Source organism: Canis lupus, chromosome X (genome assembly GCF_011100685.1).
Source record: "Canis lupus familiaris isolate Mischka breed German Shepherd chromosome X, alternate assembly UU_Cfam_GSD_1.0, whole genome shotgun sequence".
NCBI lineage: Eukaryota > Metazoa > Chordata > Mammalia > Carnivora > Canidae > Canis > Canis lupus.
In genome coordinates, this window is record NC_049260.1 from 124,011,085 (window position 1) to 124,038,613 (window position 27,529).

The window sequence follows — 27,529 nt, forward strand, 5'->3', positions numbered from 1 at the left end:
GCCACCCAGGGATCCCCTCATGCTCTCTTTCAAATAAATAAAAATAAAATCTTAAAAAAACCCTTAAAATCTATGTTTGATTTTAAGACCAAGAGTTGATTCTTTGAAAATCCAATAGAGGGGATCCCTGGATGGCGCAGCGGTTTAGCACCTGCCTTTGGCCCAGGGCGCGATCCTGGAGACCCGGGATCGAGTCCCACATCAGGCTCCCGGTGCATGGAGCCTGCTCCTCCCTCTGCCTGTGTCTCTGCCTCTCTCTCTCTCTCTCTCTCTCTCTGTGACTATCATAAATAAATAAATAAAAATTAAAAAAATAGAAAATCCAATAGAATAGACAGACACCCTACTCTGGTTAAGGGAGAAACAGAGAGAAATATGTGTGTATGCAGTATGGCTCTAGGGCATAGGCAGGGCGAGAGAACTCTAGTGTAGACATTCACAGCAATTAGCTACGGGCAATAGAAAATGGGATATGAATATTCAGATAAGAAATGGAAAAGAGCCAAGCTTCTATCACTAAGGCACAGAGCTCAGTGGCATTTCCACCTAACTTTGCTGAAACACATGATTACTACATTAATTAAGCTATTCTAGATCAACAAGTTAATGGGAAAAGATGGAAGCTTTTGTACTTTATTTTCAAGTTTCAAGTTCAAGTCTCATGCCAAAATCTCGTAAATAGAGCTCCTAAAAAAGGTAAACCTATTTTATTGATTAGTATACATAGAAAAATTCTAAACAAAATGTAAGCAAAGTGAGTCCAGCTAAGTTTCCAATGAGCAGGACACTCTGGCTGAGACCGCTTTCGCAGAGATTGCCCAGCGCTGTGCTGGAGCGGCCTAGTACCAGCTTGTGAGGGCCAACTGAGCACATCTGTTCCCAACTCGGCATTCAACGACATGACAGCAGCAGCTTGAAAGCAGGTCTGATGGGGATATTAACATCATGGAAATCAGCAAATGCTACAAACCAAGGCCTTTCCCCCCTAGTCATCCCCCATTTTGCTCCAGAGCCAGTTGTGTACCATTTGCCAGCACACCACTGAACGTCAGTGCAGTGTGACAATAGGAAAGAAAGTGATCACGTCAGAGATGCTGAAAAAGCATGTGGTGCAATTCTGCAGCCATTCTAAATGGAGCAGGAGTAGAAAGAAACCTTGTAAGTGTGATAAAAAGTGTTTGTTTAAAATCTTAAAAAAAAAAAAAAAAAGGGCAGCCCGAGTGGTTCAGCAGTTTAGCGCCGCCTTTGGCCCAGGGCGTGATCCTAGAGACCCGTGATCGAGTCCCACATCGGGCTCCCTGCATGGAGCCTGCTTCTCCCCCTGCCTGTGTCTCTACCTCTCTCTCTCTCTCTCTCTCTCTGTCCATCATAAATAAATAAATCTTTAAAAAAATTGTCACTGCAAGTCTGCAATTCATATGCTCAGCACTTAGACCTGGTCTTACGTCCAAGTATGTGTCCACAAGCACAGGGTATGGAAGACGCCCACAGAGCTCCATGGGTGTGTCCGGATTCTGCATCTTTGTCGAGTATATTCAGAACATGTAACGGATTTTCCCCTATGTATGCCATAACTCCATAAAAAGAAGGGCTCTAAAAGGTTGACAGGTCACTCCACAATCAGGTGATGCTACAGTTCTTGCCACAGTGATTAAATGCCGCTGTCCACTGGGTCTCCCAATGTCCTTCTCACCATCTGTACCTCATCTCATAGTATCACTGGTGATAGTCTGAGAAATTGTGATACCACCATGCACCATGGATTACCCAACAGCCAATCTTCTCCCTAAGCAAGGAAATCACACCGTATTCCTTGAATATGCTAGCAACAGAATCCTAGAATTCCTTTGAGGGTCTGATTCTTGGGGCTACTTCTGGCATTAGTTACTGTATAAGACAGAGTTTGACCACGAAACAAGGAACATTCAAACCATAATGATTAGGGAAAAGTCGTATAAAGGTACTAGGTAGGTAGGTGAGGGCAGGGTATTGCCAACCTAGGCCTGGTGGGAGGTGGAGCGGGAGCAGAATCTTAAAGGAGATAATCTAGTAGATTCTTTTAGTGGTTTACAAAAATGACCACAAATTCCTTACATTGCTCCCACTGAGAAGCAGGATCTATGTCTCTTCCCCTTGAATCTGGGTGTATGTGTGAGAAGCTCAGGCGTCAGGGGAAGGCCATATGGAGTTACTTCAGTCACAGCCCCAGATGCTATCCTAGCTAGGTTAGTCAGCACCAACTACCAGCCATGCAAGGGAAGAAGCTTCCAGATGATTCTAGCTCCCAGCTGTCAAATCTTCTTAGCTGAGACCCTAGATATTGTGAGCACAGCCAGCCATTTCTGCTGTGCTAAAAGTCCTGACCCCATAGAATCCGTGAACAAAACAGAACGGTTGTCCTTCTGACATGAGGTTTTGGGGTGGTTTGGTACTCAGTGACAGCAAGTGGACCAGGGAGAGAAGGCCAGTCGGAAGGGAGCAGCGACCTTCGGTGGAGAGATACAGCCCAATCCTCTACAAGGAGAGCACCAGGAGAAGAAATATCTTTTTTATGTATATTTTTGAAGTAAACTCTATGCCCAATGTGGGGTTGAACTCACAGCCCCGAGATGAAGAGTCACATGCTCTACCGACGGAGCCAGCCAGGCGCCCCAAGAATAAATGTCTTGATCTGACTCTGCTTCCTTCCTCTGATCTCCTGCCAGTGCTCCCAGAAGCTAGAGGGTAAGTCAGACTCACAGAACCAGAAGCAGGGCAATGCATCTGAAGGGGAAAATGAGTTATTTTGCCTGGAGCCGCTGGAGGATTTTTTTAACTTTGTTCTGAAGAGAGAGGCAGACACTGGAAGGTTGTAGGCACAGGGCTGATAAGATGATTCTCCCCAAAAAGTTTTTATCAGAGAGGAGACTAGAAACAGGAGACAACTAGTTAGGAATGTAACGGAGTAGATGAATGTGAGTTGACGGGCCTCAGGCAATAAACAGTAACAGCCGTAGCGGTGACACAGAAGAGACAGGAGAGGATTGCGGGGTGTGTGGACCAATTCAGCAGGAGGCACGAACACGAGGGAAGGGTACACAATGATGCTAAGGTTGCAAGCCTGTTGAATTTAGGGTCTTGTGACCCTTTCCCAAGGTCTCAGCCAACGCTTTATGTGGAAGACGGGAATCTTCAACCTGCATTCATGATTTGCCCCCCTAAACTCAAGTCTGTGATTGACGGTTTGCTGGACATGTGACTTGATTGCCCTGCCATCACGTCAAACGAATGTCATCCATCCATGGAGTCCTCGTCACCTATCTCTGCCTACAGAGCACCTCTTCATGTCTGTTATCTATGAGATCTTTGATGCTCCTACCTTTGGTCCATATGTTCACAATCACTCCTACTGCCCATAAGTGGAAAAATCTTTTCTTAGAATTAAGCTCGTAGAAGCTAGGAGTGTCTGTCCCGAATTTGAAATCTTTGTCAAAAGCTCTTTAAAAGATTCATGCATTCTCTTGAAAGAAGAACTAATGACATACCATTAAGGTCCCCGTGGAATTCCCTCGGTAACTGTGCCACTTGTTGCCATCCAGACTGTACATGATGATAAACTGAGACACGTAGAGGCTGGAGAACTTCTGGCGGGCCCCCTGGGTCATGATGCCGTGAATAATCATCGGTGCCAAGAGATCCACCTGCCAATGAAAGCAACACTTCATGTAAATGTACCACCTTCTGAGGTTACTTGTTGGCTTGAGAAGGACCTGCATCAAGACGGGTATTCTCAGGAGTACCTTGGGTGTGTGTGAGGCGCTGAGATGAGTGATGGGAACAAAAAGCAAAGGTGCTTATTAGGTTCCCCGCCTAGTTCCCCACAAACCAGGGGACACTCAAAGCAATGTGCTGCACACAAGGGGCCACGGAACCTCGTGCCTTGCCCAACCTCAGCCTCGGCCTCGGCCAAGCCACTTCCCGCGCTCTCCCCAGCCCAGCGCCCATCCCAACATCACTGCCAATGATAAACCGCTGTCCCTCTTTCAAGTGTCAGTTCAGAAGCTATTTCTCCTGGTTCGCCTTTCGTGACTCACCCAGACAAGTTCAGTGCGGCTTTCTCTGTCTCTGCCTCATTTCGTATGTGAGCGCATCAGAGCATCTTACTGCACCACATTGGAGAGCTGTCTTTGCTCATCTGCTGTCCCTGTTACACTGAGACCCTCACGGCAGTGAATCTGGGTCACCTAACGTGGTGTTTATAACAAAGGTTTGGGGACGCCTGGGTGGCTCAGCGGTTTAGCGTCTGCCTTTGGCCCAGGGCGTGATCCTGGAGTCCTAGGATCAAGTCCCACATTGGGTTCCCTGCGTGTAGCCTGCTTCTCCCTCTGCCTGTCTCTCTCTCTGTCTCTCATGAATAAATAAATAAAAATCTTTAAAAAATGAAAAAGTCTAAAAAAAAAAAAAAACACCAAAGGTTTACTAGAAGGTTTAAAGGGTCAGTACATGTAAGGTCGAGTTCAGTGCCTGACACGTACTAAATACTTAGTAAATGTTAGCTTTTATATTTTTTCTGCCCCAGTATTTAACATGGCATCTGATATAATACTGATACATAGCAAATGCTTTGGAACGAATGAGTGAATAATGGCAGAGTGGTAAGGATTTATTTTTTTCACTTTCCCCAACCCCCTGGAATGATTGTTTTTGTTTTATTCATGAGAGACACAGAGAGAGAGAGGCAGAGACACAGGCTGAGGGAGAAGCAGGCTCCATGCAGGGAGCCCGATGTGGGACTCGATCTCGGGACCCCAGGATCATGCCCTGGGCTGAAGGCAAGCGCCAAACCACTGAGCCACCCAGGGATCCCGGGAATGGTTGGTTCTTAAAGAAGAGAGCATGGCCATGCAAGCATTACAAGGCAGTATCTACTCCAGCAATTTTGGCATCGCTTACTGTCCTAACAAGCAAGTCACAGTTAACTTGTCACAGGCAATGACACTGGAGCCTAATGACTGTCTCCTTCAGGTAGTTCCATCCTTCCGTCCATTCATTCAAATACTATTTTTTTTTAGCATTTGTTATGTGATCAGCACTGCTCTAGGCACTGGGGATAGAGCCCTGCCCTATGGAACTTACATCTGACTTGGAGAAACAGCCTACATATCATATAGGGTTTTATTTATTGACAGCATCAAGCAGTGATAAGCACAGGAGAAAAAGCAGCAGGGTAAGAGGACACAGTGGCAAGGTCGTCAGAAGCTACAGCACCATCTCGGCCCAGATGAGATGATCCTCCCAACTGAAGCCACTTCATTTCTCCCTCAGTTTTGTGGTCCTGAAAGGACTAGGTGCAAAAACCGTGACCTTTGTTCAATTGACTTGTACTATTTCTTTTTTTTTTTAAGATTTTATTATTTATTAGTGAGAGACACACACACACACACACACAGACAGAGGCAGAGACACAGGCAGAGGGAGAAGCAGGATCCATGCAGGGAACCCGATGTGGGACTCGATCCCGTGGCTCAGGATCACGTCCTGGGCCAAAGGCAGACCCCCAATCACTGAGCCACCCAGGCGTCCCGACCTGTACTATTTCTTCATGCAGTATATGAGAGGTCTTTTCTGGACCACTGACTATTGCACTTTCTAGTATTTTAATAAGTCTTGCCAGACACCTTTTCCACCTATATTCTGTAACTGCTAAATGTTTGGCAAAGTGCCAGCCTTATCAATTTTATCTTATTTTTGTACCTCGTCTATATTATAATAGGAATCTTGGTGAAATTTCGCAATTTCCGAGTCAATATTTTCACCTAGGTATCCAGCCATGTATCTGAGTGTGACAAGACACATCTCTCTACAAAGAAGGAAGCAAAACAGTAATGACTCATTCAGTGCACAAATACAAACACTGCAGCTTGACATCTCTGATTGCCTCCTGGCTCCCTAGAACCACGTCTTTTGTTTTTTTTTTTCTTCCCGTCTGTCTGTCAGGCTGCCCGTCTCTCCGCATCCCGAGTGCCGGTGTCTCTCTGTCCGCAGCCCGATGTATTCTGCAGAAGAGAGGGCCCAAGCCCCATGTCCCCGCGGCCCGACGCCCGAGCCTTCCGCCCGCTTGTTCTCCCGCAGCTCCTATTCCCCCTTTGCTCCTCGTCCCGCTCCCATGAACAACGTCCGCAGCGCACGGTTTTCCTCCCTCATCCCATGGCCCGTTTCCTCCGTCGTCCCGACGTCCGTGATCGTCCCATCCTTGGCCTGGTCCTCCGGGCCCTCCTGTCCCTATTCCCCGCTCCGGTATCTCCTCCGCTTTCCTGCCGCGTCTCTCATTCTCATTTTTATCCTTTTATTTCGTTCCCTTCCGCGGACCTCTTTCTTGCCGCTTCGCGCAGCGCGCCGCAGCGGGCTGGCCTTCTTTCCCGTGGTGCCAGATGGCGACCCTCCTGCTGGGCCGGCCGCTACGCTCAGCGCCTGGGCGCGTCCGCCCCCATCTTCCTGGTCGGCCGTCATCCAGTTCCTACGGCCCCGTGCTGGGGCTGGCGGGCGCGAGGCCCGCACGCGCAAACCGCGTACTCACCCCACCGACTCGTGACCGGGGCTGCACATACCACGAGCTGCTCACGGCTTTGTTCACAGATGCCAGGCCCCACGGTGTCCCAGGTGCCCGGCCCGCGTACTAGCCCCCCCGGCCCCTGATGCCCCCCGTCCATGCCCTCGACGCCGGACCGCGGTGGGGGCGTCGGTGACCCCGCGTCCCCGCATAAAAGGCGGCAGAGACAACCAGACGTGTGCGCCTGCTCCTGGGTGCGAGGACGCGCCTCGGGGGGAGTGGCGGGGGGTGCGTGGGGTGGGAGGTTGTGGTTTTGGTTGGTGGGCGAGGTTGGGTGGGTGGGTGCGGGTCTCGGGATGACTGGGGTGGTTGGTGCCCTCGGCGGGCACGATGGGGGTGTGGAGGATTTGGGGTGTGGCGTGGGCGCGGGTTCTCGGGTTGTGGTGCGGGGTCGGTCATGCGGTCCGGGAGCATTGTGGGTGGCAGGACGGAGGCTGTGCGGGGCCGGCTGGGGTGCAGGGGGGGTGGGTGGGTCCGCTGGGGTGCGGGACGGGGCACTGCTCGGGGTCACAGGGGTGGCTTGGGGCTGGAGTGACGCTGGGGCATAAGACCCCCCCCACCGCACGTGCCAAGTCCCGTGGACGATGGTGTGTGTGGGGCTGGGCTCAGGACCAATGCCTGCGGCGTGGTGATGGGGTAGAAACGCCGGTGCAGTAACAACCTGGCGCGGGATGGAGGGGGGACACCCTGCCGGCGCGGAGTGAATGGGGGACCACAGCTGCCGGCGCTGACTGTTGGGGACCAGGTTGGCCGCGCGGACTTCGGGGGGACAGGGCTTTGACGGAAGGCTGGGGGGGCGGGGACATCCTGACTCCGGCCCAGCGGCCTCGGGTCCAGGCTGAGGCCGGCGCGCGACGTTAGCTCGGGGCCGGCAGGGGCCGTAGGAGGGGCCGGGGGGCGCGGGCGCACCCGGGGCCGGGGTCGCCTCGAAGGGCGCGGCCAGCCCAGCCCCGCGCCGGCCCGCGCGCATCGGTTCCGCCGGGCTGGACGGCGGGGGCGGCGCATACGCATTGCGCGTGTGTCCGCGGGGGTGACGGGCCCCAGGGGCGGTGCCGGGGGACGCGGGCACTCTGCGTGCGCTGCTGTGCTCAATGATGGCGGGCGCGCTGCGGCGGCCCGGCTCGGCGCGGGCTGCCGGGCTGGCGGCGGCTGGCGGTGCGGCTGCGCGGGGCCCTTGGTCTGGCCTGCTTCTTGGCTCCTTCTCGGTACCCTTCCCTTTGTCGATGTCCCTTCCGCTCCCGGCAGGTGTCGCGCAAGCTTGCCGTAGCGGTTCGGCGGAAGCCGAACGTGGCGGAGGCGGCGAGCAGTTCTGCGCAGCTGGGCCAGGGAGCTGGCGCGCACCACACCCCCCCGGAGTGCCTGCCTTACCCGCGTGGGCCAGCTGGCCGTGTGGCGCGCTGCCAGCAGGCGCTTGTTCCCGGGCCCGGGGAGGCGCTGGCGCTGACCGATGCCGGCGGCCCCTTCCTTGCGGCAGGACGCGACGCCCGCCGCGCCGCGCCTGCCCCGCGGCCTACGGTGGCCGGGAGCTCGCAGCCGCCGCCAGCGCGCTGCGGCGCCGCCGTGCGCCTGCACTGGGCTGGGCCGCCGCGTGCGGGGGCCGCCGCCCGCGCCTGTGCCTCGACTGGCCTCCTCCCCCTGCGTCGCCTGGTGCCAGCCGGCCGCCGCCCGGCCCTTGGCGCGCCGCAGCTGCCTGTCCGCAGTGGCCGCCAGAGCGTTACGGAGGTGACTGGGGCTGAGAAAATTAAAATCGCGGAAATTGGGGAGTGGGCGCCAAAGGGGTCTTGGCGCATCACTACAAATCTTGGCGCCTTCTCCAGTCTCTTCACTGCGCTGCATGCCTCCGGCGCGGAGAATACGGAGCCCCTGGGCAGTCCTTGCCCACTCTCCCCCCGGTCCGCTCCACCCGCCCTCGTCCGCGCCCGCCCTCCCCTTCGGCCTGGCGCCGATAATCTCTCGGCCTGGCTCATCTCCTTTCGTCGCCCTCGTTAGCCATCTCTCCCGTCGCTCCGACGGGGCTCTTCCTCGGCGTCCCGCTCCCCCAGTGCCGCCGCCGAATCACGTCCTTGGTCCCTCGGGCCCGCCTCCTCTGCGCCCTTTCCACCGGTCCCTTCTCGCTCTAGCCCAGTCCAGATGCCCTTGCCATCCGCGGGCGTCCTCTGTGCCTCCGTCTGGTCCGCTGCGGTCCGTCCCCCCCCCGAAAGCCTCTCTCGCTTTCCCCGGGATCCTGCTGTCGGTAGGCCGTTCCGCCGCCACTGCTGCCCTCCTTCCCACCTCCGGAGAATACTCCCTAGCTCGAACGGCGGTCCGAGGGCGCCACTCCCGCGGCTGTTCCGCTTGCTCCGCCACTTCAGGCCACTCAGAATCACGCGAGGCCGTCCTGCTTTTCCTTGCAGTGTGGTACCGCTAGTGTGTCCGCGTGCTGCCTGCGTGCACCCCTGCTGCACGACGCTCGCCAGCTTCTGACCACGCCCAGCGAAAGACTCTTGGAGTCCTCACCCCGGGTGGGGTGGTGGCGTCCGAGGCGCGGCTCTTCGAGGGCCTTGTCAGTCGGTCTGTCCACCCCGACGGGGCCGTCAGTCGCAGGCAGGGGCCCACGAGAATTGCGCCCCGCTGCGGGCTCCGGCCGGCGGGGGCGTTAACTCGGCGCCCGAGCGCGTTTCTCCCTCCGCCTCTGCCCCGTGGCCTGTGCTGGCTGCCCCCCGCCGATGGTAATGGACCGCGGCGGCCCGGCCGGCCGGCGGGCTTGCGGTGCCCACGGACGACGGCAGGGGCCCGGCCTCTCGCACCTGTCCTTGGCTCTTATCTCGCGCGCCGCCGCCCGCCTCCACCGACGCTGGCTGGGCACGCATGCCTCCCGCATCCCACCAGGCTCGTGCCGTCCCTGGCGCGGCAACCAACCCCAGTCATCACGGGGTAGCCTGGAGGACTGGCTCTCTTTCCCCAGCGGGCCACTGGACAACCACCGGCGCCCCTTTTACCACACCTGGCCTCTTCTTTGCACCCAACTCCCCCGCGGGCCCCCACCCCCACCGCCCACCCACCACCCCTACCCTCTCCTTGACATCCTCTGTTTGCAAGTCTGACGGTTGGATGTTGCACACGCTACGGCTCTGTTCCGTTTTTGTTCGTCGGGGAATCTGCTTTGCGCAGGGCCCGGTGTCTCTTCTGATCTAAGGTGCTCACGCCAGATCTCCTTTGTTGCCCCACCCCCACGGACCCCAGCCGATCCGGAGGCCCCGCTGCGTACCCATTAAACACATATATGTCCGTCCCGTTGCTTCGCAACCCAAATAAGCCGTTCTGATCGATCTCTCTCGCCTCTCGCTTCGCCATTCCTCCGTAACGGCGGAATTCATAAGCTGCTTCCACCTGTCCGGGAGTGCGCAAAAGGGCGATAGCGGGAGTGGCTGTGCTTCGTGTGTGCCCAGTGTGGTCACGTTCAGACACCGTCAGCCGGTCCTGTGCGCCTGCTGACTCGGCTGTTGCCGCACAGTCAATTCCACAGACAACCTTGGCCGCGTGGGCTTCCTCGGCGCCAATGGCAGAATGTTGTCCTGGCGTCAAAGCATGGGCCCACTTCACTGTCGAGGTGTCTGGCGTGCCTTGGAACTCCAGGGTTGTGGCCTAGGTTCCATTCTCAGACTGGGCCTGGGCAACGCTGGGACTTACTTGTCCTGGCGCCTCCCGCCCTGGTATGTACCAGATGTTTGAATCAACCAAACCGCGTCTTCCCGACCTATTGCGTGGTCCCTCGGTCTGCGAGACCCGCGCCTTTCTTCTGCCCAAGAGGACGCATCCTGTTCAAGAATCCTACATTTTCAAGGCTTTTTGGTCCAAATGTCGCGTGCAAACGTTACTAGCCGCGTGTTTTTTACATTCCACTTGCCTTTAGGGGTTTGGGAGGGCCAGTGAGAACTCTCCAGAATGTAATCTCCCCTCTCATCCCTTCTGCTTTCGGAAATCATGCAAGCACCCTTTAGCCTGAGGCTGTGTACGAACTGATCTGGTGGGTGTAGGTTTAAGGATGCGAGTGGGCAGTTCTGTTTTGCCTTTAGTGTGTTTGTGTGTTGGGGGATTGGTTGCGGTGGTCACCGTGAGTTAAGCGCCTGTAAATGGTGGGGACGGTTAGGTAGTCCTCATGCCGCCTTCATTGCAACGGGAAGCATTCAGTGGTAAGAAAATACAAAAGAGGCCATCTGACACAGACTCCCCACAGTCCCTCGCACCATCCGTCGCCTCACGCTGCCTGGAAGGGTCTTTCGGAGCCCTAAAAGCCTAGTCTAACTATTGGCAAAAGTGTTGGGTATCAGCCATGAAAAGATCTCAACATCACTAATCATCAGGGAAATGCAAGTGAAAACCACAATGAGATATCACATCTGTCAGAATGGCTAAAATCAAACCACAGGAAAGCACAGGTGTTGGTGAGGATGTGAAAAAAGGAGCCTTCATGCACTATTTGGTGTGAATGCCAGCTGTTGCGGCCACTGTGGAAAATAGTATGGAGGTTCCTTTAAAAATTAAAAATAGAACCCCATATGACCTTATATCCCCAACTGGGTATTTACCCAACGAAATGAGAACACTAATTCGAAGAAAGATACACACCCCTATGTTTACAAGCAGCATTATTTACAACAGTCAATATATGTAGCAATCCAAGTGTCCATAGATGAAAGGATCAAGACACACACACACACACACACACACACCCACACACACAGAATCCAAAATGGAGTATTTTTGAGCCCGAAAAGAATTCAATCTTGCCATTTGCAATGGTTGATCTAGAAGTATATGTTTCTGTGAAATAAGTCGAGAAAGACAAATACTGTATGATTTCACTCCTGTGGAATTTAAGAACAAAAGATGAAAGAAAAAAAGATTAAAAAACCAGACTCCTAAATATAGACCAAAACTGATGGTCACCAGATGGGTGTAGGTGTGGGGATGGGTGAAATACATGCTGGTGATTAAGAGTGCACGTATCATCATGAGCCCTGGGAAATGTATAGAGGTGTTTGAGTCACCATGTTGTACACCTGAAACTAATGTAACACTACTTAATTATACTGGAATTTTTGAAAACATTTTTAAAAAGTGTTAGTGATGCATGGTCCTTTTGCAGTTTTTACTTTTCTTGTATACTCTCAACCCGGCTAACAGGCCTGGCCAGTAGTCTTTTTTTTTTTATACATTTATTTTTTATTGGTGTTCATTTGCCAACATCTAGGAACACCCAGTGCTCATCCCGTCAAGTGCCCCCCTCAGTCTGGCCAGTAGTCTTATTGATGAGGGAGCAAAAGGCAAGCTGAGGTAAAGCACACGCTAATACTCCGCAACAACTGCCCCCCCTCCCACCCCACCCCCCAGGTGGGAAAGGTGTGATGTTGTGCAGGCACTCCTGCCGCCCAGAGCAAGGAAGGGAAAAAAATGCTTAACTGACAGAGATCACAGTCATGCACGACATGAATCTCCATCAGTTTGGCAACTGTCTTAATGATTTACAAGGAAAAAAAGCAATCATCAATAGCAAGACCTCCCGACACCCATACCCAATTTCCTGGGACTAACATCACCCTCCCCTCCTAGGATGGAAAATCTTCTAATCACCACCCTCTCGCAACCCCAGTGCAGGTGTCTTTCTGCCCATGGGTCCTGTCCCGTGGCTGTAATTAAAACAGCATTTTTTTGCACTGAAAAGTCTCAAGAATTCTTCGCCATTGGCTTCCCAAACCTCACTTCAAATCACATCACTACAACAACAATGTATGGGTTTTTGATATTGTGACTGGTGGCAGTATTTTGGGTTTGGGCTTAAGGAAAGTCACCCTTGGACCTCTGGTCTACCCTTGCATTGAGGATGTAGAGGGGGGTTTGCCAGAGAGCTGGTGTGGGTATACAGTATAATTTTAGAAAACATGAAAGTTTTTCCATTTGTCATTGGCTCCTTTATAGTCTCTCCCTCATAAACTTCATCAAAGCATAGTAGCTGGGCTAAGGCTAGATTCTGCAATTTTCATAGGCTTGACAAATCCCTTGGTAATTATCAACTTTATGTCACAAAATAACACTGATTTCTCACACAACCAAAAATAAATATTTTTAAGGACATAAAATACTCTTCTTTTTAACTTGAAAACCGAGAGAAAAGCCCCATCACTGACATGTTCATTGATATATCAAAGTTAACATATACAGGGGCACCTGGGTGGCTCAGTGGCTGAGCATCTGCCTTTGGCTCAGGTCATGATCCGGGGTCCTGGATCGAGTCCCGCATCGGGCTCCAACTGCATGAAGCCTGCTTCCCCCTCTGCCTGTGTCTCTGCCTCTCTGTGTCTCTCAGGATAATAAGTAAAATCTTTTAAAAATAAAAGTTCGTAGCAGCCCAGGTGGCTCACGGTTTAGCGCCGCCTTTAGAGTCCAGGGCGTGATGCTGGGGCCCCAGGAGAGTCCCATGTGGGCTCCCTGCATGGAGCCTGCTTCTCTCTGCCTCTGTCTGTGCCTCTCGCTCTGTGTCTTTCGTGAATAAAAAATCTTAAAAAAAAAAAAAAAAGTTAACATTTACATTATTCTACAACTATTGAGAACGTGGCAGTGTGCTGTGGTCCTTAAAGTTTCCCCTCTCCCTCTTTATGTGGGACAATCCATGATAAGAAAATATCTCTTGAGACAAGATTTTGTCTGTGAGCAAAACAAAGATTAAAAACATCTGAGAATCACTACACTGGGGACGATTACTAAGATTGAATCTCTGCACATTAGGCAGCTGTGGGGATGAAGATCCCTGCTTCATGGCACTGCCTAGCTCTCTACTGCCCTTTAGGCCAGACCAGCAGTTCCTGGCAAACTTTCTGTAAAGGACCATGGCAATATTTTAGTCTTTTCAGCCACAAATGATCTTCGTTGCATAATGTTTGTTTTTGCACTTTAAACCTGTAAAAAACCATTCTTAAGTCACAGTGCCGTACAAAAGCAAGTGGTAGTCCAAATTCAAGGATGGGCTCTAGCTTCCCCCATCTCTGTACTAGAATCTAGACATAGCAGTTACTCAGTAACTGTTTATTAAATGAATGACCTTCAATGAGAGTAGTTACTCTTTTATCATACTGAATGAGAAAGACTGAAAATAAATGACTAGTCATTCAAACTCCATGTTTTAGGAAAGACAAAAACCGAAAGAAAGTAAAAGAAAATTTAAAGTTTTGAACAGAAATTAATGAGTTAGAACAACTCCTGGGCGCCTGGGTGGCTCAGTTGGTTAAGCATCTGACTCTTTTTTTTGGCTCGGTGCCACGATCTCAGGGTCGTGGATTGTAGCCCTGTGTTGGTTCCTGCTCAGCACAGAGTCTGCTTTAGATTCTCTTCTCTATCTCTCCCTCTCCCTCTTACTCATGGCTCTCTCTCTCTTTGAAAATTTATTTATTTATTATGAGAAACACACAGAGAGATGGAACACGGCAAGGGAGAAGCAAAGCTCCCTGCAAGGAGCCTGATGTGGACTCGATCCCGGTCTCCAGGATCACGCCCTGGGCCAAAGGCAGGCCTAAACCGCTGAGCCACCCAGGGATCCCCTCATGCTCCTCTTTCAAATAATAAAAAATAAATCTTAAAAAAACCCTTAAAATCTATGTTTGGATTTTAAGACAGAGTTTGATTCTTTGAAATCCAATAGAGGGATCCCTGGATGGCGCAGCGGTTTAGCACCTGCCTCTTTGGCCCAGGTCCGCGATCCGAGACCCGGGATCGAGTCCCACATCAGGCTCCCGGTGCATGGAGCTGCTCCTCCCTCTGCCTGTGTCTCTGTCGCCTCTCTCTCTCTCTCTCTCTCTCTCTCTGACTATCCATAAATAAATCAATAAAATTAAAAAAATAGAAAATCCAATAGAATAGAACAGACACCCTACTCTGGTTAAGGAGAAACAGAGAGAAATATGTTGTATGCAGTAGGCTCTAGGCATAGGCAGGGGCGAGAGAACTCTAGTGTAGACATTCACAGCAATTAGCTACGGGCAATAGAAAATGGAATATAATATTCAGATAAGAAAATGGAAAGAGCCAATTCTATCACTAAGGCACAGAGCTCAGTGGCATTTCCACCTAACTTTGCTGAAACACATGATTACTACTTAATTAAGCTATTCTAGATCAACAATTTAATGGGAAAAGATGGAAGCTTTTGTACTTTTTTCAAGTTTCAAGTTCAAGTCTCATGCCAAAATCCTCGTAAATAGAGCTCCTAAAAAGTTAAACCTATTTTATTGATTAGTATACATAGAAATTCAAACAAAATGTAAGCAAAGTGAGTCCAGCGCTAATTTCCAATGACAGGACACTCTGGTGAGACCGCTTTCGCAGAATTGCCAGCGCTGTGCTGGAGCGGCCAGTTACCAGCTTGTGAGGGCCAACTGAGCACATCTGTTTCCCACCTCGGCATTCCAACGACGTGACAGCATCAGCTTGAAGCAGGTCTGATGGTGATATTAACATCAGGAAATCAGCAAATGCTACAAACCAAGGCCTTTCCCCCCTAGTCATCCCCCATTTTGCTCCAGAGCCAGTTGTGTACCATTTGCCAGCACACCACTGAACGCATGCAGTGTGCCAATAGAGAGAAAGTGATCACGTCAGAGATGCTGAAAAGCTTGTGGTGCATCTGCGCCATTCAAATGGACAGGAGTAGAAAGAAACCTTGTAAGTGTGATAAAAAGTGTTTGTTTAAAATCTTAAAAAAAAAAAAAAAGGGCAGCCCGAGGTTCAGCAGTTTAGCGCCGCCTTTGGCCCAGGGCGTGATCCCTAAGACCCGTGATCGGCCCACAGCGGGCTCCCTGCATGGAGCCGCTTCTCCCCCTGCCTGTTCTCTAACCTCTCTCTCTCTCTCTCTGCGTCTCTGTCCATCATAAATAAATAAATCTTTAAAAAATTGTCACGACTGCAATTCTGCATTCATATGCTCCAGCACTTAGACCTGGTCTTACGTCCAAGTATGTGTCCACAAGCCAGGTAGGGTGAAACCCCACAGAGCTCCTGGGTGTGTCCGGATTCTGCATCTTTGTCGCATATATTCAGAATGTAACGGATTTGTCCCCTATGTATGCCATAACTCCCATAAAAAGACGGGCTCTAATCAAAAGGTTGACAAGGTCACTCCACAATCAGGTGATGCTACAGTTCTTGCCACAGGTGCATTAAATCCGCTGTCCACTGGGTCTCCCAATGTCCTTCTCACCTCCCATCTGTACCTCATCTCATAGTATCACGGGTGCTATCTGAGAAATTGTGATACCACCATGCACCATGGTTACCCAACAGCCAATCTTCTCCCTAAGCAAGGAAATCACACACACGTATTCCTTGAATATGCTAGCAACAGAATCCAGAATTCCTTTGAGGTCTGATTCTTGGGCTACTTCTGGCATTAGTTACTGTATAAGACAGAGTTTGACCACGAAACAAGGAACATCAACCATATTGATTAGGGAAAAGTCGTATAAAGGTACTAGGTTAAGTAGGTGAGGGCAGGGTATTGCCAACCTAGGCCTGTGGGAGGTGGAGCGGGAGCAGAATCTTAAGGAGATACTAGTAGATTCTTTTAGTGGTTTACAAAAATGAACCACAATTCCTTACATTGCTCCCACTGAGAACAGGATCTGATGTCTCTTCCCCTTGATCTGGGTGATGGTGTGAGAAGCTCAGGCGTCAGGGGAAGGCCATATGGAGTTACTTCTCAGTCACAGCCCCAGATGCTATCCTAGCTAGGTAGTCAGCACCAACTACCATCCTGCAAGGGAATAAGCTTCAGATGATTCTAGCTCCCAGCTGTCAATCTTCTTAGCTGAGCCCTAGTAGTGAGCACAGCCAGCCATTTCTGCTGTGCTAAAGTCCTGACCCCATAGAATCCGTGAACAAAAACAGAACGGTTGTCCTCTGACATGAGGTTTTGGGGTGGTTTGGTACTCAGTGACAGCAAGTGGACCAGGGAGAGAAGGCCAGTCGGAAGGAGCACAACGACCTTCGGTGAGAGATACAGCCCAATCCCTCTACAAGGAGAGCACCAGAGAAAGAAATCTTTTTATGTATATTTTTGAAGTAAACTCTATGCCCAATGTGGGGTTGAACTCACAAGCCCCGAATGAAGAGTCACATGCTCCTAATACCGACGGAGCCAGCCAGGCGCCCCAAAGATAAATGTCTTGATCTGACTCTGCTATTCCTTCCTCTGATCTCCTGCCAGTGCTCCCAAGCTAGAGGGTAATCAGACTCACAGAACGCAGCAAGGGCAATGCATCTGAAGGGGAAAATGAGTTATTTTTGCCTGGAGCCCTGGAGGATTTTTTTAACTTTGTTCTGCAGAGAGAGGCACACTGGAAGGTTGTAGGCCACGGGCTGATAAATGATTCTCCCCAAAAAAGTTTTTTTCATGGAGAGACTAGAAACAGGAGACAACTAGTTTGGATGATAACGAGTAGATGATGTGAGTTGACGGCCTCAGGCAATAAACAGTACAGCCGTAGCGGTGACACAGAAGAGACAGGAGAGGATTGCGGGGTGTGTGGACCAATTCAGCAGGAGCCACGAACACGAGGGAAGGGTACACAATGATGCTAAGGTTGCAAGCCTGTTGAATTAGGGTCTTGTGACCCTTTCCCAAGGTCTCAGCCCACCTTTATGTGGAAGACGGGAATCTTCAACCTGCATTCATGTTTGCCCCCCTAAACTCAAGTCTGTAAGATTGACGGTTTGGCTGGACATGTAGACTTGTTTGCCCTGCCATCACGTCAACGAATGTCATCCCATCCATGGAGTCCTCGTCACCTATCTCTGCCTACAGAGCACCTCTTCATGTCTGTTATCTATGAGATCTTTGATGCTCCTACCTTTGGTCATATGTTCACAATCACTCCTACTGCCCTAAATGGAAAATCTTTTCTTAGAATTAAGCCGTACGAAGCTAGGGGCTGTCCCCATTTGGAAATCTTTGCACCGCTCCTTAAAGAATGTCATGAAACCCCCAGGTGCAAGGTGCCGGGCACAGCCGGCGCGGGGGCTCGCGAGGCCAGGACGGGAGGAGAAGGAGGGGCAGGGACAGTGGGGAGGCGAGGCGGGAGCAGGGGGAGGGTCAGCGCGCTGACAGACAGCGGGTGTCGCCTGCGTCGGGCCCAAATCCCGCGCCCGGAGGGGCCCGCGCGATTCGCCGCCGCGCCGACGAGCACGTCCGCCCGCAGGTGCCCCTCGCCGCCAGGGGGGGCGCGCAGTGGGGGCGAGTGCCCCTCGATGGACGTGCAGGGCGATCCCCGCTGCCTCGGGGGGCCTATTCCTGCTCCCTGGGGGGGACGGACCCCGACTCCTGTCCCTTGGCGGAGGGACCCCGACTCCTGTCCCTTGGGGGAGGGACCCTGACTCCTGTCCCTTGGGGGAGGGACCCCAACTCCTGATCCCTTGGTGGAGGGACCCCGATTCCTGATCCCTCGGGGGGAGGGACCCCGACTCCTGTCCCTTGGTGGAGGGACCCCGCTTCCTGATCGCTCGGGGGGAGGGACCCCAATTCCTGCTCCCTTGGGGGGGGGGACCCGGGTTCCCGCTCCCTCGGAGAACAGCCCTCCTGAGAACACGGTGCCGAGGGAACGCGGCCGGCGCACACGGCCACCTACTGGTCCCAGGGTGGCCCCTGCAGCAGGTGTCCAGCGGACGCCAAGCGGCAGGGACAGGAGGCCGAGGAGCGGTCGGTCCCCGGGGGCAGGACGGGGTGCAGGGGGCAGTGAGCGCGCGGCGGCCGGGCCGTCTGTGCGGGGCGCTGCCGCGTGTGCAGCCGAGAGGGCCGACATGTCGGGGGTGCACGTGGGGGCGCGCGAGCTCCTGCACGCTCGTGGGTGGCGCCCCATGCCGTCCGCGCGGCGCAGAGCCAGCGACTTCCCGCCTTTTCTGGCGGGCGAGGGCCGGGCCAATGAGGACGCGGTGACCTCATCAGATCTGCGTGTCACCGCGTGCGCAGCGGGGAGGGGAGGGGGTGTCGCTTTTATACGGAGCGGGGCCTCCTCGCCCGGCTCAGAGCTCGGGAGCAGCCGGCCCAGCGCGCCGCACGGCGGTGCACCCCGGCGCTCCTCTCTGCGCCCCGACGCCGTCTTTCGGAAGCGCAGCCCGAGGTTGGTCTCTCCGCAGCCCGAGGTCGGTCTCTCCGCAGCCCGAGGTCCGTCTTTCTGCAGCCCGAGGTCCGTCTTTTTGCTCCCTCGGGCGGAGGGACCCCAATTCCCGCTCCCTTGGGGGTCCCGGATTCCTGCTCCCTCGAGGGGAGGGGCCCCGATTCCTGCTCCCGGGGGGGGGGGGGAAGAGGCCGTTATTCCTGCTCCCTGGGGGGGGGTGTGCCCCGATTCCTGCTCCCTCGGGAGGAGGGACCCCGATTCCTGCTCCCTCAGGGGGAGGGGCCCGATTCCTGCTCTCTCGGGGGGGAGGGACCCCGACTCCTGCTCCCTTGAGGGGAGGGGCCCCGATTCCTGCTCCCTGGGGGGGGGTAAGAGGCCGTTATTCCTGCTCCCTGGGGGGGGGTGCCCCGATTCCTGCTCCCTCAGGGGGAGGGGCCCGATTCCTGCTCTCTCGGGGGGAGGACCCCGGTTCCCGCTCCCTCAGAGAACAGCCCTCCTGAGAACACGGGTGCCGAGGGGAACGCGGCCGGCGCACACGGCCACCTACTGGTCCCAGGGTGGCCCCTGCAGCAGGTGTCCAGCGGACGCCAAGCGCAGGGACAGGAGGCCGAGGAGCGGTCGGTCCCCGGGGGCAGGACGGGGGTGCAGGGGGCAGTGAGCGCGCGGCGGCCGGGGCCGTCTGTGCGGGGCGGTGCCGCGTGTTGCAGCCGAGAGGGCCGACTGTCGGGGTGCACGTGGGGGCGCGCGAGCTCCTGCACGCTCGTCGGTGGCGCCCCATGCCGTCCGCGCGGCGCAGAGCAGCGACTTCCCGCCAGCGGCTTTTTCTGGCGGGCGAGGGCCGTGCCGGGCCAATGGGGACGCGGTGACCTCATCAGCCCTGCGTGTCACCCGGCGTGCGCAGCGGGCGGGGAGGGGGTGTGTCCCTCGGATACGGAGCGGGGCCTCCTCGCCCGCTGCTGAGGGCTCGGGTGCAGCCGGCCCAGCGCGCGCACGTCGGTGCAACCCCGGCGCTCCTCTCTGCGCCCCGACGCTGTTTCGGCAGCGCAGCCCGAGGGCCCGTCTCTCTGCAGGCCCGAGGTCGGACTCTCTGCAGCCCGAGGTCGTACTCTCTGCAGCCCGAGGTCGGTCTCTGCAGCCCGAGGTCAGTCTCTTCTACAGCCGCGAGGTCGGTCTCTCTGCAGCGCGAGGCCCGTCTCTCCGCAGCTGAGGTCGGTCTCTGCAGCCCGATGTCGGACTTTCTGCAGCCCGAGGCCCGTCTCTCCGCAGCCGAGGTCGGTCTCTGCCAGCCCGAGGTCAGACACTCTGCAGCCCGAGTTCGGTCTCTCTGCAGCCCGAGGTCGGTCTCTCTGCAGCCTGAGGCCCGTCTGTCTGCAGCCCTTGCCCCCGCTCTCTCCGCAGGCCCGAGGCCGGTGTATCTCTGGTCCGTCGAGCCCGATGTCGCTGCAAGGCCCAAGCCCCATGTCCCCCGCGGCCCGAACGCCACGACCGTCCAGCAGCCGCGGGGTCTCCGTCAGGCCCGAGGCCCGTGGCTCCGCGGCCCGACGCGCCGAGCGTGGCCCCGCAGCGGGGCCCGGGGTCTCGCGCAGCCCGAGGGCCCGTGGCTCCGCGGCCCGGCGACGCCCGAGCGTCCCAGCCCGGGCCGCAGCCGGGTCCGCAGCCCGAGGACCGCCGCGCCGAGCGCCTGCCGAGGCCCCCGAGCGCGGCTCAGGGGGAGCCGTGGAGGGCGGGCCCGGCCGCCCGAGGTCGTAGCCGCGCCGCGCAGCGGCGCCCGCGGCGGGCTGGCCTTTCTCCGGTGGTGCCAGATGGGAGCGCCTCCTGCGGGCCGGCCGCTACGCCAAGCGCCTGGGCGCGTCCCGCCCCATCTTCCTGGCGGCCGTCATCCAGTTCCTGACGGCCACCGTGCTGGGGCTGGCGGGCGACGAGGCCCGGCACAGGCGCACCGCGTACATCACCCCCGGAGCTCGTGGACCGGGCGCTGCACAACCACGAGCTGCTCAGCGGCTTGTTCACGATGACCACCGTGTCCCCAGGTGGCCCCGGCCCGGTACTAGCCGCCCCCGGCCCCTGATGCCCGCCGCCGCCCGGGGAGCCGCCGGGGGGGCTCGGTGACCCCCGCGTCCCCGCAATAAAAGGCGCAGAGACAACCAGACGTGTGCGCCTGGCTCACTGGGTGCGGGACGCGCCTCGGGGGGAGGGCGGGGGGGGCGGGGGGGAGGTTGGGGTTTGGGGTTGTGGGCGAGGTTGGGTGGGGGTGCGGGGCTCGGGGATGACGGGGGGTTGGGGTGCCCTCGGCGGTGCACGATGGGGGTGATGGAGGATTTGGGGGTGTGGCGTGGGGCGCGGGTTCGTGGGTGTGGTGCGGGGTTCGGTCATGCGGTCCGGAGCATTGTTGGGGTGCAGGGACGGGGGCTGTTGGCGGGGTCCGGCTGGGGTGCAGGGGTGGTGGTGGGGTCCGGCTGGGGTGCGGGGACGGGGACTGCTCGGGGTCAGGACAGGGGGTGGCTGGGCTGGGAGTGACGCTGGGGCATAGAAGACCCCCCCCCACCGCACGGGCCAGTCCCGTGGACGATGGTGTGTGTGGGGCTGGAGCTCAGGACCATGCCTGCGGCGTGGTGATGGGGTGAACGCCGGTGCAGTAACAACCTGGCTGCGGGATGGAGGGGGGACACACCTGCCGGCGCGGAGTGAATGGGGGGACACAGCTGCCGGCGCGGACTGTTGGGGGACACAGGTGCCGGCGCGGACTCGAGGGGGACAGGGCTTTGACGGAAGGCTGGGGGGGCGGGGACCATCCTGACTCCGGCCAAGCGGCCTCGGGGCCAGGCGGGCCGGCGCCGCGACGTTAGCTCGGGGGCCGGCAGGGGCCGGGAGGGGCCGGGGGGCGCGGGCCACCCGGGGCCGGGGTCGCCTCGGAAGGGGCCGGCCCGCCCAGGCCCCGCGCCGGCCCGCGCGCTCGGTTCCGTCCGGCGGGACGGTCGGGGGGGCGGCGCACGCAGCGCGGGGTCCGCGGGGGGGCGGGGCCCGCAGGGGGCGGGGCCGGGGGACGCGGGCACGTCGGGCGTGCGCGCGTGCGGGCAAGATGGCGGCGGCGGCGGCGGCGGCCCGGCGGCGTCGGCGGCGGGCGGCCCGGGCGGCGGCGGCGGCGGCGGCGCTGCGCGGCGCGGGCCCGGGGCCCGAGGCCGGGGACTTCCTGGCCCGCTACCGGCAGGTGTCGAGCAAGCTGCGTAAGCGGTTCCTGCGGAAGCCGAACGTGGCGGAGGCGGGCGAGCAGTTCGCGCAGCTGGGCCGGGAGCTGCGCGCGCAGGAGTGTCCTGCCGTACGCCGCGTTGGTGCCAGCTGGCCGTGGCGCGCTGCAGCAGGCGCTGTTCCACGGGCCCGGGGAGGCGCTGGCGCTGACCGAGGCCGCGCGCCTCTTCCTGCGGCAGGAGCGCGACGCCCGCCAGCGCCTCGGCCTGCCCCGCGGCCTACGGGGAGCCGCTGCAGGCGCCGCCAGCGCGCTGGGCGCCGCCGTGCGCCTGCACCTGGAGCGCTGGGCCAGCCGGCCGCCGCCGCCGGCCTGTGCCTCGAGCTGGCCGCCGCCCTGCGCGACCTGGGCCAGCCGGCCGCCGCCGCCGGCCACTTCCTGCGCGCCCGCGCAGCTTGCACCTGCCGCAGCTGCCCCTGGCCAGCGCTGCAGGCGCTGGGCGACGCCGCCTCCTGCCAGCTGCTGGCGCGCGACTACAGCGGCGCCCTGGCCGTCTTCACGCGCATGCAGCGCCTGGCGCGGGAGCACGGCAGCCACCCGCTGCGGCAGCCGCCCCCGGCCCCGCCGCCGCCCGCCCCGCCGCTGCCCCTGGGCCCCCGCCGGCGGCGGCGTCGACCTCGTCGGGCCTCGGCCTCGACCTCGTCGGCCTCGGCCTCGTCCTCGTCGGCCTCCGCCCCGCTGGGCCCCGCCGCCGCCGCCCCGGCCCTGCCCGCCGCCCTGCTGCCTGCCGCGCCCCGCGCCCACGCCCACGCCCGCGCCCGCCACGCTGGGCGCCTTCTCGGACGTGCTGGTCCGCTGCGAGGTGTCCCGCGTGCTGCTGCTGCTCCTGCTGCAGCCGCCGCCCGCCAAGCTGCTGCCCGAGCACGCCCACACGCTGGAGAAGTACTCCTGGGAGGCCTTCGACGGCCACGGGCCCGACGGCGCCGGCCAGCTTCCCGACGAGCTGTTCCTGCTGCTCCAGTCCCTGGTCATGGCCACCCACGAGAAGGACACGGAGGCCGTCAAGTCGCTGCAGGTGGACATGTGGCCGCTGCTCAGTGCGGAGCAGAACCACCTGCTGCACCTCGTTCTGCAGGAAGCCGTGTCCCCGTCGGGGCAGGGCGTCTGACCACTCGCGCGCGCCAGCCCCGAAGCCGCTTTCCGCCTCTGGCCCCGTGGCCTGCTGCTGCCCCGCCGTTGGACCGCGGGCCGGCCGGCGGCGGCCGGCCGGCCGGCGGGCGGCGGTGCCCACGGACCGACGGGCAGGGGCCCGGCACTCGCACCTGTCTTGCTCTTCGCCCGCCCGCCTCCACCGGACGCTGCAGGACTGCAGCCTCCCGCATCCCACAGGCTTCGTGCCGTCCCTGGCGCGGCAACCACCCCAGCATCACGGGGTCAGCCTGGAGGACTTGGCTCTCTTCCCCAAGACGGGCCACGGGACACCGAGCGGCCCCTTTACCCCTGGCCTCTTCTTGCACCCAACTCCCCTGCGGGCCCCCACCCCCACCCCCACCCCCACCCTCCCGTACACCTCTGTTGCAAGTCGGACGGTTGGATGTTGCACACGCCTCTCGGTTCCGTTTTTTGTTCGTCGGGGATCTGCTTTAGCGCAGGCCGGTGTCTCTCCAGGTGCTCACCCAGGTTCTCCTTTGTTGCCCACGCCCCACGCGTACCCCTGGGGAGCACTAGATGGCACGGGCCCTCGGGGCTGCTGCCCTAAATCCACAATAAAGCCGTTCTGATGCCTCTCGCCTGCGGTTCGCCTTCCTCCGTAACGCGGAATAGCTGCTCCACCTGTCGGGAGGCAGCAAGGGGAAGAGCGGGTGGCTGTGCTTCGGGCCGCAGTGTGGTCGTTCACTCGCAGCGGTCCGTGCGCCTGCTGCTCGGGCTGTGCCGCACAGTCAATCCACAGACAACCTTGGCCGCGTGGGCCTTCCTCGGCGCCAAGGCGAATGTGTCCTGCGCAAAGCAGGGGCCCACGTTCGACTGTCGAGGTGTCTGGCGTGCCTTGGAACTCAGGGTTGTGGGCCTAGGTTCCATTCTCAGACGTGGGCCTGGGCCACGCTGGGACTTACTTGTCCTGGGCGCCTTCCCGCCACTGGTAGGTAACTCAGATGTGTTGAATCAGCGTGCTTCCGACCTATTGCGTGGTCCTCGGCCTGCGAGACCGCGCCTTTCTTGCCCAAGAGGACAGCATCCTGTTTCAGAATCCTACATTTTCAAGGCTTTTTGGTCCAAATGTCGCGTGCAAACGTTACTAGCCGCGTGTTTTTACATTCCACTTGCCTTTAGGGGTTTGGGAGGGCCAGTGAGAACTCTCCAGAATGTAATCTCCCTCTCAGTCCTTCTGCTTTCGGAAAATGCACCCTTTAGCCTGAGGCTGTGTACGGAACTGATCTGGTGGGGTGAGGTTTAAGGATGCGGTTGGGCAGTTCTGTTTTGCCTTTAGTGTGTGTGTGTGTTGGGGGATGTGTAGGCGGTGGTCACCGTGAGTTAAGCGCCTGTAAATGGGTGGGACGGTTAGGTAGTCCTCATGCCGCCATTTCAGCAACGGGGAAGCAGTCAGTAGGTAAGAAAATACAAAAGAGGCCCATCTGACACAGACTCCGCCACCAGTCCTGCGCACTCACGTGGCTGCCTGGAAGGGTCTTTCGGAGCCCTAAAAGCCTAGTCTAACTTATTGCAAAAGTGTTAGGGTATCAGACACATGAAAAGATGCTCAACATCACTAATCATCAGGGAAATGCAAGTGAAAACCACAATGAGATATCACATCTGTCAGAATGGCTAAAATCAAAACCACAGGAAAGCACAGGTGTTGGTGAGGATGTGGAGAAAAAGGAGCCTTCATGCACTATTGGTGTGAATGCCAGCTGTTGCGGCCACTGTGGAAAATAGTATGGAGGTTCCTTTAAAAATTAAAAATAGAACCACCATATGACCATGTAATTCCCCAACTGGGTATTTACCCAACGAAAATGAGAACACTAATTCGAAGAAAGATACACACCCCTATGTTTACAGCAGCATTATTTACAACAGTCAATATATGGAAGCAATCCAAGTGTCCATAGATGAAAGGATCAAGACACACACACACACACACACACACACACACACACACAGATCCAAAATGGAGTATTTTTGAGCCCTGAAAAAGAATTCAATCTTGCCATTTGCAACATGGATGGATCTAGAATGTATAATGTTATGTGAAATAAGTCAGAGAAAGACAAATACTGTATGATTTCACTCCTGTGGAATTTAAGAAACAAAAGATGAAAGAAAAAAAAGAGATAAAAAAACCAGACTCCTAAATATAGACCAGAAACTGATGGTCACCAGATGGGGTGTAGGTGTGGGGATGGGTGAAATACATGATGGGGATTAAGAGTGCACGTAATCATCATGAGCCCTGGGAAATGTATAGAGGTGTTGAGTCACCATGTTGTACACCTGAAACTAATGTAACACTACATTAATTATACTGGAATTTTTGAAAAACATTTTTTAAAAAAGTGGTTAGGGTGCATGGTCCTTTGCAGTTTTACTTTTCTTGGTATACTCTCAACCCGGGCTACAGGCCTGGCCAGTAGTCTTTTTTTTTTTTATACATTTATTTTTTATTGGTGTTCAATTTGCCAACATCTAGAGTAACACCCAGTGCTCATCCCGTCAAGTGCCCCCCTCAGTCTGGCCAGTAGTCTTATTGATGAGGGAGCAAAAGGCAAGCTGAGGGTAAAGCACACGCTAATACTCCGCAACAACTGCCCCCCTCCCACCCCACCCACCAGGTGGGAAAGGTGTGATGTTGTGCAGGCACTCCTGGCTGCCCAAGAGCAAAGGAAGGGGAAAAACAAATGCTTAACTGACAGAGATCACAGTCATGCACGACATGAATCTTCCATCAGTTTGCAACTGTCTTAATGATTTACAAGGAAAAAAAGCAATCATCAATAGCCAGACCTCCCGAACCCTATACTCAATTTCCTGGGACCTTAACATCACCCTCCCCTCCATAGGATGGAAAATCTTACATAATCAGCCACTCCTCGCAACCCCAGTGCAGGTCTTTCTGCCCATGGGTCCTGTCCCTGTGCTGTAATTAAAACAGCATTTTTTGCACTGAAAAAGTCTCAAGAATTCTTCGCCATTGGCTCCCAAACCTCACTTCAAATCACATCACTACAACAACAATGTATAGGAGTTTTGATATGTGACTGGTGGCAGTATTTGGGTTTGGGCTTAAGGAAAAGCACCCTTGGACCTCTGGTCTAACTCCTTGCATTGAGGATGTAGAGGGGAGGGTTTGCCAGAGAGCCTGGTGTTGGGTATACAAGTATAATTTTAGAAAACATGAAAGTTGTTTTCCATTTGTCATTGGCTCCTTTATAGCTCTCCCTCAGAAACTTCAAAGCATAGATAGCTGGGCTAAGGCTAGATTTCTGCAATTTTCATAGGCTTTGACAAATCCCTTGGTAATTATCAACTTTATGTCAAAATAACACTGATTTCTAACACAACCAAAAATAAATATTTTTAAAGGACATTAAAAATACTCTTCTTTTTAACTTGAAAACCAGAGAGAAAAAGCCACATCACTGAAATGTTCATTGATATATCAAAGTTAACATATACAGGGGCACCTGGGTGGCTCAGTGGCTGAGCATCTGCCTTTGGCTCAGGTCATGATCCTGGGGTCCTGGGATCGAGTCCCGCATCGGGCTCACTGCATGAAGCCTGCTCCTCCCTCTGCCTGTGTCTCTGCCTCTCTGTGTCTCTCATGGATAAATAAGTAAAATCTTTTAAAAAATAAAAAAGTTAGGGCAGCCCAGGTGGCTCAGCGGTTTAGCGCCGCCTTTAGTCCAGGGCGTGATGCTGGGGCCCCAGGATGGAGTCCCATGTCGGGCTCCCTGCATGGAGCCTGCTTCTCCCTCTGCCTCTGTCTGTGCCTCTCTCTCTGTGTCTTTCGTGAATAAATAAATCTTAAAAAAATAAAAAAGTTAACATTTACATTATTCTACACTATTGAGAACGGTGGCAGTGTAGCTGTGGTCCTTAAAGGTTCCCCTCTCCCTCTTTATGTGGGACATCCATGATAAGAAATATCTCTGATGAACAAGATTTTGTCTGTGAGCAAAACAAAGATATAAAAACATCTGAGAATCACTACACTGGGGGACGATGACTAAGATTGAAATCTGCACATTAGGCAAGCTGTGGGGATGAAGAGTCCTGCTTCATGGCACTGCCTAGGCATCTCTACTGCCTTTAGGCCAGACCAGCAGTCTGCAAACTTTCTGTAAAGGACCAGATGGCAATATTTTAGTCTTTTCAGGCCACAAATGATCTTCGTTGCATAATGTTTGTTTTTGCAACTTTAAACCTGTAAAAACCATTCTTAAGTCACAGTCCGTACAAAAGCAAGTGGTAGTCCAAATTCAAGGATGGGCTCTAGCTTCCCCATCTCTGTACTAGAATCTAGAACATAGCAGTTACTCAGTAACTGTTTATTAAATGAATGACCTTCATGAGAGTAGTTAACTCTTTTATCATACTGAATGAGAAAGACTGAAA

The 27,529-nt window shown here is 55.8% G+C and overlaps 1 protein-coding gene and 1 pseudogene across 1 annotated transcript in view; one reads left to right on the forward strand and one right to left on the reverse strand.

The window, feature by feature from the left end:
- The window catches only part of F8 (coagulation factor VIII), a 174,125-nt gene that overhangs the window by 23,456 nt on the left and 123,140 nt on the right, over window positions 1–27,529 (reverse strand).
- LOC119878045 lies at window positions 21,809–23,169 on the forward strand (annotated as a pseudogene).